The sequence below is a fragment of the Dasypus novemcinctus genome, chromosome 20 (assembly GCF_030445035.2).
Source record: "Dasypus novemcinctus isolate mDasNov1 chromosome 20, mDasNov1.1.hap2, whole genome shotgun sequence".
Lineage (NCBI taxonomy): Eukaryota > Metazoa > Chordata > Mammalia > Cingulata > Dasypodidae > Dasypus > Dasypus novemcinctus.
Genome location: NC_080692.1, coordinates 10,523,054 through 10,532,191, shown reverse-complemented (window position 1 = coordinate 10,532,191; position 9,138 = coordinate 10,523,054).

Genomic DNA, 9,138 nt, shown 5'->3' with positions numbered 1-9,138 from the left:
TGAGGGCTGTTTACCCATGAGCTTATTGCAAAGACTGTTTTCTGTTTTCCTCCTCCATGCCACCCCAGTCACACAAGCATGAAGGTGTCAATTTGTCAGTACGAAATCTTACCCTTTCTTTTACTGGAATGTATATTTTCTTTCTCTCTCTCTCTTTCTTTGCCCCCTTCTTTCTACCTATCATCATCTATCTATTATCTGTACTTTTTCTCCCCCTAAGGTAAAGCATCTCACTCTAAATAAAATAGTGATGGTCCTTAGGTATCCTTCCTGATTACTTTTCTGGCCCTCCAGGTATAAATATTCTCTCATCTAATTTAAGGTGATCTTTAAAATGAAGTGGTCAAAGCCCTCTTGCCTGATTTTCATCTCTCTTTTCCTCCAGGATCTTTCCTACCCCCTATCTTGTTTCCACAGGCTCGGTGTGTGGGGGGAGGGAAGGAACTGCATGTATGCAATCTCTAAAACAGTTGTTAACTATTATGAATCTCCTACTGAATCCACTATATACCACTTTTTAATTTCATTATTCTTCCCATTTAAGACTCTTTGTTTTTGGAACATTCTATACTATGTGTGGCAGTTTGGGATTATTTTATGATTCCCCAAAATAGAAAGATTATGCTTTTGAACTAATCTATCCCTGTGGGTGTGATACCCATTGATTGCATTAAATTAGACTGAGGATCCTTTGGTTAGATTACAACATAAGATCAATTTAGGGGTTTGATTGAACTACATAAATTAGGCGTGACTCAGGGTTGACTCTCCACCTCCTTGCTGGGTTTGATATAAATGGAGACACAGTGAGACACAGATGAAGACACAGGCAAAGAAGCCACCATTTTGATCCTGCCATATGAGAAAGGACTAGTGGATCACTTAAGAACAAAGTACCCAAGAGACTGGGTCCATGGAGCAGCTCAAGATGAGATTATCTTTGCTATGTGCCCGAAAGCTTACAGCTGAACTCTGGAAGAAAGTGGAGCAGCCAAGACTGATAGAAGAGACCTGGAAAGAGATAAGCCCTATGCCTGGTAGCTCACAGCTGAGCTCTGGGAGCTGGGCTCCATGAGATGGTGGACCAGAAGGAAAGGCTGAGACTTGGCAGGGATCAGCAGCCATCTTGCTTTGCCATGTGCTGGACAACAGGGTTAACAGTAGCTGACTAGTGACTTGATTTGGATTTTTCATGGCCTTGGAGTTGTAAGCTTTTACCCTAAATCAATCCCCTTTATAAAAGCCAACCTATTTTTTTTGTACTTTGCATTGGTAGCTCTTTGACAAACTAAAACAAACACCAAAGATATAGAGAGAATTTTGAAAGCACCAATAGAGAAGCAATGGATTACAGACAAGGGAGCCTCAAGCAGATTAAATGCTGATTTCTCATTAGAAACAAGAAGCAAGAAGGCAATGGGATGATATACTTAAAATGCTGAAAGTGAAAAAAACATGGCCAACCAAGACTTTTATATCTGAAAAAAACTGTTTTTCAAAAATAAGGGAGTGATTGAGACATTCCCAGATAAACAGAAGTTGAGGACATCTTTATCCCTACAACAGCCCTATAAAAATTACTGAAGGGAGTTCTCTAGGTTGAAAGTAGTGGCACTAAATGTTGATTGAAGCCACATGTAATGGTATGGGTAAATATAAATACCAGAGCTATAGTATTTTTGATTTGTAGCTCCACTTTTTACTACCTACTGGATTTAAGAGGCAAACGCATAAAATGTAATGATGAATCAATGGTTTTGGATTCATAATGTATAAATATGTAAGTTATGATGAGAAAAATAAGTGGGGGGATGAGGAGCAATAGGAATATAATTTGTGCATACTACTGAAGTTGAAGTTGGTATGCAAACTAATGCGATTGTTACAGATTTAATCTGGATGTTAAATTTAAGCCCCAGGATAACCACAGAGAAAATATCAAAGAATATGCAAAATCATAAAGACAGAATGTAGAGTGCATGTTACCAGTATCTGGGGGAAGGAAGAATGGATATCTGTTTGGGCAGATGGGAAATTTTTAGTAATTGTAAGTGGTAAGTATATCGCAATATTGCACATGTGTTCAATCTCATTTAATGTTATGCTTGGGTGGAGTAGGGATGTCAGATATGGGGAAAGAGAGAGAGAGAGAATGATATGTCAAAAAATGACAAAATGATAAAATTGGTGGATCTGGATAATGGGGGCAATTTATGTTGGGAGTTCTCTGTATGGGGTTTCTATTATTTTTGCAACTATCCTGTAGGTTTGAAATGATTTCAAAATAAGAAGTTAGGAAAAAGCACGAAGCTTATAAACATAGATGTCTGTACCACCCAGGGGTGTGTGAAAGATGCTGCAGTGGTAGGAAGAAAAAACTAAAATTTCAAATCTGATTCTTTTTCTTAATTATATTTTGAGGATTCTCACTATATCATTCTATTTATAAATAAACACATGAGGGTTTACTCAGAAAAAATTACAGGTAAGAACTACAAAACTAAAAAATTAGAGACTTATTTCCTTAATTCCTGTTAAAAGCAAATATTGTTTGGATATGTAATTGCCAACATACCCCCAGGAATTTAAAGTAATCACTCTTTATTTAAATAGGCAAATCTACACACACATTACAGGTTAAAATGTGAACTGAGTACAGTACCCATTATGTCTCATAGCACCTCAAGCCATTTACTTTGTACCCTATTATCATATTTATACTTTTATTTGCAAGTTTTTCTATGTCTCAATATTTTGTAAATGTGTCAATTCTTAGGAGTTCCACTGATAATAAGATTCTATGCAAGACAGAAGGAAGTAAATAGCAGCTCAATCACTGTATGGGTTCATTTGAGTAGAAACATATTCTTTGATTCTTATTGAACTTTTTCTATTACCTCTCTTCCAACATCCCAAAACTGTCTCTGGTTCTATTTGTGATAATATATTTAAATGCCTCTTCAGATCTCGTAATTTTATGTATTGTGAGAGATCCATCAAAGATGAAGTCATCTGTATTTTTGGCATAAAAATATAAAATATTTTTGGTAGATTAGACACTATTGATTCTCTTATTTGTGTGATTCCATGGTGATGGTAAATGAATACTGTCAATATTTATGTATCTGTGTGAAAAGATAAAATGATAGGTAGATAGATAGATAGATAGATAGATAGATAGATAGATAGATAAGAGGATAGATAGATATGGAACTAGTTTGGATCTTAAAGTTCATTTTAGGGTGGGTCAGATGTGGGGTATATGGAAACATCTTATATTTTTTAATGTAACATTTTTTGTGATCTATGTATCTTCAAAAAAATACAATTAAAAAAAAAGTTCATCTTAACCAATCTCATCACTTTCAGGTATTGAAATGAGATTTATAGAGTTTAAAAAATGACCAAGGCTTAATTGCTAGGTTGTAGCTGAATCAGAGGAGAACCTGGATTGCCTCACACCCCAACAAGACGGCTTCTCACTTCTCTACTCCGTGGTGGTCTTGAAATTTAGCATTGGCTGTGGGGAAAGTACCCCACCATACACTCTAGAGGCAGTAAATCCTTCACAGCCTGGAAAGTTGCGGGTCTTAGGGTGCCTATGGCAGGGGAGGGGGAGGTGGTTTAGTGTGCTCAGAGGCACAGGGGTAGGGTTTAGTGCCCCTTTGTAATTAGTCTGAAAGAACAGGTGGAGTCTTGCTTTAGCCTAAAGAAGACCTCAGCTGCATCCTGAATCTCCAGTCTGCCTGTTAGAACTCTAGGCTTTGTGTGTTAGTTTCTACTCCCTAATTCGTTTGGGGATAGAGGATCATTGTGAGGATTTTTTTTCTCGAAAAAAAATGTATATTGATTCTTCCTTATAGACCCTAATCACAATTGCCATTCATGCAAAAATTTTGGAGTATGTTTTATGAATTGGGGTATGTGCATAATATATTTAAACATATATAGTCATACACAATAAATATTTTGACAGGTCATATGTCACTGCTGTGCTTATGTACTTGAATTTTTGCAATAATAATCTGTTTAAGACCTATGTGAGAATATAATAATAACCTTTCACATAATATAATTCAATTATCACAATATTACATACATGAGAATATAATAATAACATCACATATATTAACCCATTATAACAAAAGCACCTAACCCTTATAACTGATTAACAATTTAATGTCAAATTTATTTTATGAAGATTATGTTTGGAAGGACCTGATTGAAACTCCAATCCACATCTGTATATTAATTAGCTATGTTGCATTAAGATTCCACTGTGTCTTTCTGTGATAGTAATTTCAAATAAATACTATTAAATACTGACAGGCCCATGCATCTAAATGAAATAAATCAAAGTTCATTTCTGAACGACCATGATCTTAGGAAAAAATCTTGTTAAATCCTTCATGGTTTATTTAATAAGCAGCTGTAAAAGAAACAAGACTTAAAGGCAACCAGATTTTCTATTGCTATTATATCACATTGGTCAAAGAAATTTTACTTCTTTCTTTATTAGAGATTTGGTATTCCCAGCTTCTTTTCAATAACAGAAGAATTAAATGAATCCAAGTCTGTTTTGACCCTTTTTATATATTCAAGTGGTCTTTATAGAGAAATAGTGGTTAAACATTTGGAAACAGAGTTCTGGGAGAAAAGTGGACATTAATACATTGGGTCAAGAGAGTTAATTGATTTATGGTAAATAGACTTACCTGGTTTTTTTCCTGCCAACAGAGCTAAATTAGAAACCTGTCACTTTTCTTCCTATTTAGCTAGTAATCCCTTTTTATGCACTTCTTACTGCATTGCACAACTAACCAAGAGGGCTGAGTGAGAATATTGAAGAATAAATTTCAAGCAAGCAACTGAGGATACCCTGGTTATCTGTGAATGTGAACTTCTTTGGAGGAAGGGAGAGGAGAATGGGGTTTCAGAGCTGAGTTCTGGTGAGGCAGCAATTTATTCTTCATCAGTTCAGGTTGTTGCTCAGGTTTAAGAGGTAGTTCAAACTGCTATTTAAAATATATATATATATATATATATATATAATACTATGTATTTTACCATAGCAACTGGCATACCACATAACATTGATATTCTCCCTCCTGAGAAGAAAGTCCATTTTTAAAATGAACTGTCACCCAAAATTGCATTCTTGTAAACCCAAGTTTTAAACTGCTTCCTGAAAGACCAAAAAAAAAAAAAAAAGGTTTATAACATGTGCACACATTTGAAACTACGAGGGACTCCCCAAATTTTTTCAGAGATATTGCTTTCTTATTTATAAAATTATCCAAACTCTCTAAGTGTCTTACCCAACTCTGTGTGGGCTCTCATGAAAAGCAATAATTTGCTAGAGGTCATTTATGCTTATGTCAGAGAAGAGTAGATGGATACCTGTTTCTTAATAAAGTAATCACACTCTGGCACATCTCCTCAAAGAGAAGACTAGATGACTGACTCATTAACATGAAAGTCCTTTAATTCTAGGGCATTTAATTCTGCCTTGAACAGTTATTTATTTGTTTGTTTTCTTTCTACATGCCTTCCTGTTACTATCATTGGACCTCTCATTATCTGGTAAGTGTTTCACTTATCAAACTCTTGCTCCAGAAAATAAAGTCAACATTCAATTATTTGACTTGATAGGAGGATACGGTTAATTCAAAACTGGATGAACCACAAATCATTTATGTAACGTTTGCTTTGACTATCATCACTCTAAGGCTGTTTTTGCTTGCTTGTTTTCAACTATGGGACTCATGGAGAAAATTATGCTATTGGAAGAGATTTTAGTGATAAAAAGAGAGGAGAATCAAAGACTAGAACTCCCCAATAACAAGGGAGTCAAAGACAAGCATGGGAATCAGTAGAGAGAGGGAGAAGGAGCAACCAGTGAGGTAGGAGGAGAACCTAAACAAGAAAGGTATCATTGCAGCCAAATGAAGAAGGCTTGTCGTAAAAAGAGTGATTAACTCTGTCCAGTGCTGCTGAAAAGGACTCAGTATTGTTCACTGACATTTGCAACAGAGATCCCAATGGCTCCAGTGCAATGACAAGGATAAAATCCTGATTGTAGAAGTTTAAGAGAAAATGGAGGAAAATAATTGGCAACAGTGTGCATTGACAATATTTGCACATTTTTTTTTGCAAAGTGAATCAAAACAACGCTCCTTGTGTGTGGGGCTCCCCTACGTGGGGACACCCCTGCGTGGCACGGCACTCCTTGCGCACATCAGCACTGCACATGGGCCAGCTCCACACGGGTCAAGGAGGCCTAGGGTTTGAACCACAGACCTCCCATGTGGTAGGTGGATGCCCTATCCATTGGGCCACGTCCATTTCCCCAGTTCAAATTTTTAAAGATCTGCAGAAACACAAGGAAGCTGAGTACACTCATGGACATCCTTGTCTGTCTGGTATGCATCTTTGTCCTTTTTCCTTGCTGTTTTATTAAATGAAAGCATCCCCACCATTCTTAAATTATCTTTGGACCTGAATCAGTCCTTTGTTGTCTGAAGATCATACATTGTTAATGTTGGAGATCTGATCTGGAAAAAGGCAGTGTAAAAAAAGTACAACTCTGTAATGAAAGTGAGAGTCACTGAGTGTACACTTTGGAAGGATGTACAAGGCAGGGGACTGTATAATATCGTGAACCCCATGTGAATGATGGACTGTGGTTAACAGTACAAACACGAGAGCGTTCTCTCATGAACTTTAACAAAAATACAATGCTAATACATGTTGTTAATAATAGGATGGTTTGTGGAAAAATACCCCAAATATAAATTATGGGTTATAGATAGCAATAATATTATGATGATATTCTTTTATCAGTTGTAACATATCTTACAATAATGTAAGGTGTTGGTGGTGGGAAAACCTATGGGAATCCTGTATGATATGAATGATTGTTTTGTAAATTCGCAACTTCTCAAATTAAAAAAAATGTAATGGAGTTATGTTGTGAAACATCAAGAATAAAATAGGAGATACTCAAAATTGGCTCCTTTATAACTGAACCCTGAGGTGCATTGGTAATATATACTTTGAATATACTTTTAAAAATACTTTTAGGTTTTTGCAAACATTGTCTATTTTCTTCTAGCTACAAAAGTCATTCTGAATATGTCTGAGGCCTATATGATATTTATTCTTTGGCTTAAATGCCTAAAAAAATTTTCCAATAACATGTCATGATATTTTTTCTTGTTTTTAAATTTATTTATTTATTTTTAAATTTTTTGTCATGGTATTTTAAGCAGCAAATTTAGATTTATTTTTCAGGAAAATTATTTTCTTCTCTCTACCTTGAATATCGTTTATCTTCATTTATTAGGTTCTCTACCTTGAAGCCACCAATGATACCTGCTTAATCTCCTTTCAATATCTACTAGCTTTTTTTAGGTTGCTTGCGTATATTCAACTTTTTTCCTGTATTTCTCAAAAATTTTCCTTTGTCTTTTTTCCTTCTTTTTAACTATGATCTCTGACAATTCTTATTTAATTTTGTTTTCCAGAGAAGTTGTTTTGTTCCTTCATCTACTTAGTTTTTAAATTTCTCTTTTCCTATGATTTTTACTCATTTCTCTTTTGAAATCTTGTTTATTGAATTAATTTTAAAAAGGTGCTCTAATATGGAATAAAGCAAGTATAGATTATTTCTTTCAGATCAGTGGGTTATGTTTTCTTATAGACAAAGAATATCTGCTTTATTTTTCACTTCTTCATGTATCCCCACCCCAGTCCCAATATCCATTTCCTTAATCCTCAGTCCAAAGAAGAAAGCCAATGGCTGCCTCGGCGCTTTAAGTCTTCTCAGATATGGGAATTTTGTTACCTCGTGACTATTACTTCTGGGAATTGTGAAAATGTTTAAGAATCAATATATTCCAAAATATTCCATTTCTCTCCTTGTTTTGCTTAATTCTTAATTTGGTTTGGTGTGCTTGTTGTTTTTGTTGTAGGTCTTGTTGTGTTGTGTGTTTTTTGTTTGTATGTTTTTGCTGGTATTTGCCATCGCAGTAGATTGAACTATATATAACACACACACAATATGCTTAACTTTACTTCACATTCCTGTGGGTATGAGCTCATATGTAAATAGGATTACTTAAAGACTTTATTTTTAGTCAAGGTGTGGCCCATGGACCTTAGTCTGAATTAATGGAGGGTTTATACAGAGAAGGCCCAAAGAAGGAGCCAGAAATAGGAAGTCAGAGGATCCAATCCAGAGGAGAAAGAAAAGGGCATCTTCATGTGACATTGGCAGAGATTCAAGCCAAGAAACACCCAGGACTGAGTAAGCCAGCCCTGGACCACTCCAGATCCTGGAGGAGGGAAGCCTTCCAGGTTCCAAAACTGTGAGATAATAAATAACCATTATTTAAGGCAACCTATTGTGTGGTATTTGTCATAGCTTACTGGCAAACTGACAGCCATGTTTTTCATTGGCTATTGGAGATTTTGTGATATATCTTCAAACAGTCATCTTAACTAGATATCCATTTGCCTGTGTTTGAAATTTAGCTTAAACAGATAAATAAGCTCAATGAAAAAAGCATCTCAGTTTACTATTCATGACAATTCATTCTTGTCTGAACTATTGCAATGAGTATTGTAGTAAAGGCTTATTTATTTTTATAAATATAAACTATGGAAATAACTTTTTCCATTCTCTCTCTTGTGAAAATTTGGTGTCTTATTTCATTGCACTAGAGTTGCCCCAGCACTGGGGATTTTATTTATGTGTTGTTTCAGAAAAATTATTATGTAATTTTAAAATATGTTCATGTGAACACATCCAAGGATTCTTTACAGCCTTAATTTTCTTTTGTTTGGTATTATTTATAATAAGAATTAAAATAAGAATTAAAACTCACACAGAGATACAAGAAATTCTAGATTTTTTTTCTGAATAAACCATCCAGAGAAAGTAAAACATAATTTGACTTCTTTTTCAGGAGGCTTTCACAAAGCAGTGCCAGTGCAAATTATTCTGCCTTTGTTTTGCTACTTGAATTTATTAAAACTGTTTTGAACAGAGCCCTTGAAATTTTACTCTAGGATATATTCTTACTTTAAATCTAGGGAAATGGGCAAGAGACTCTAATAACTCTCCAACCCACTCTA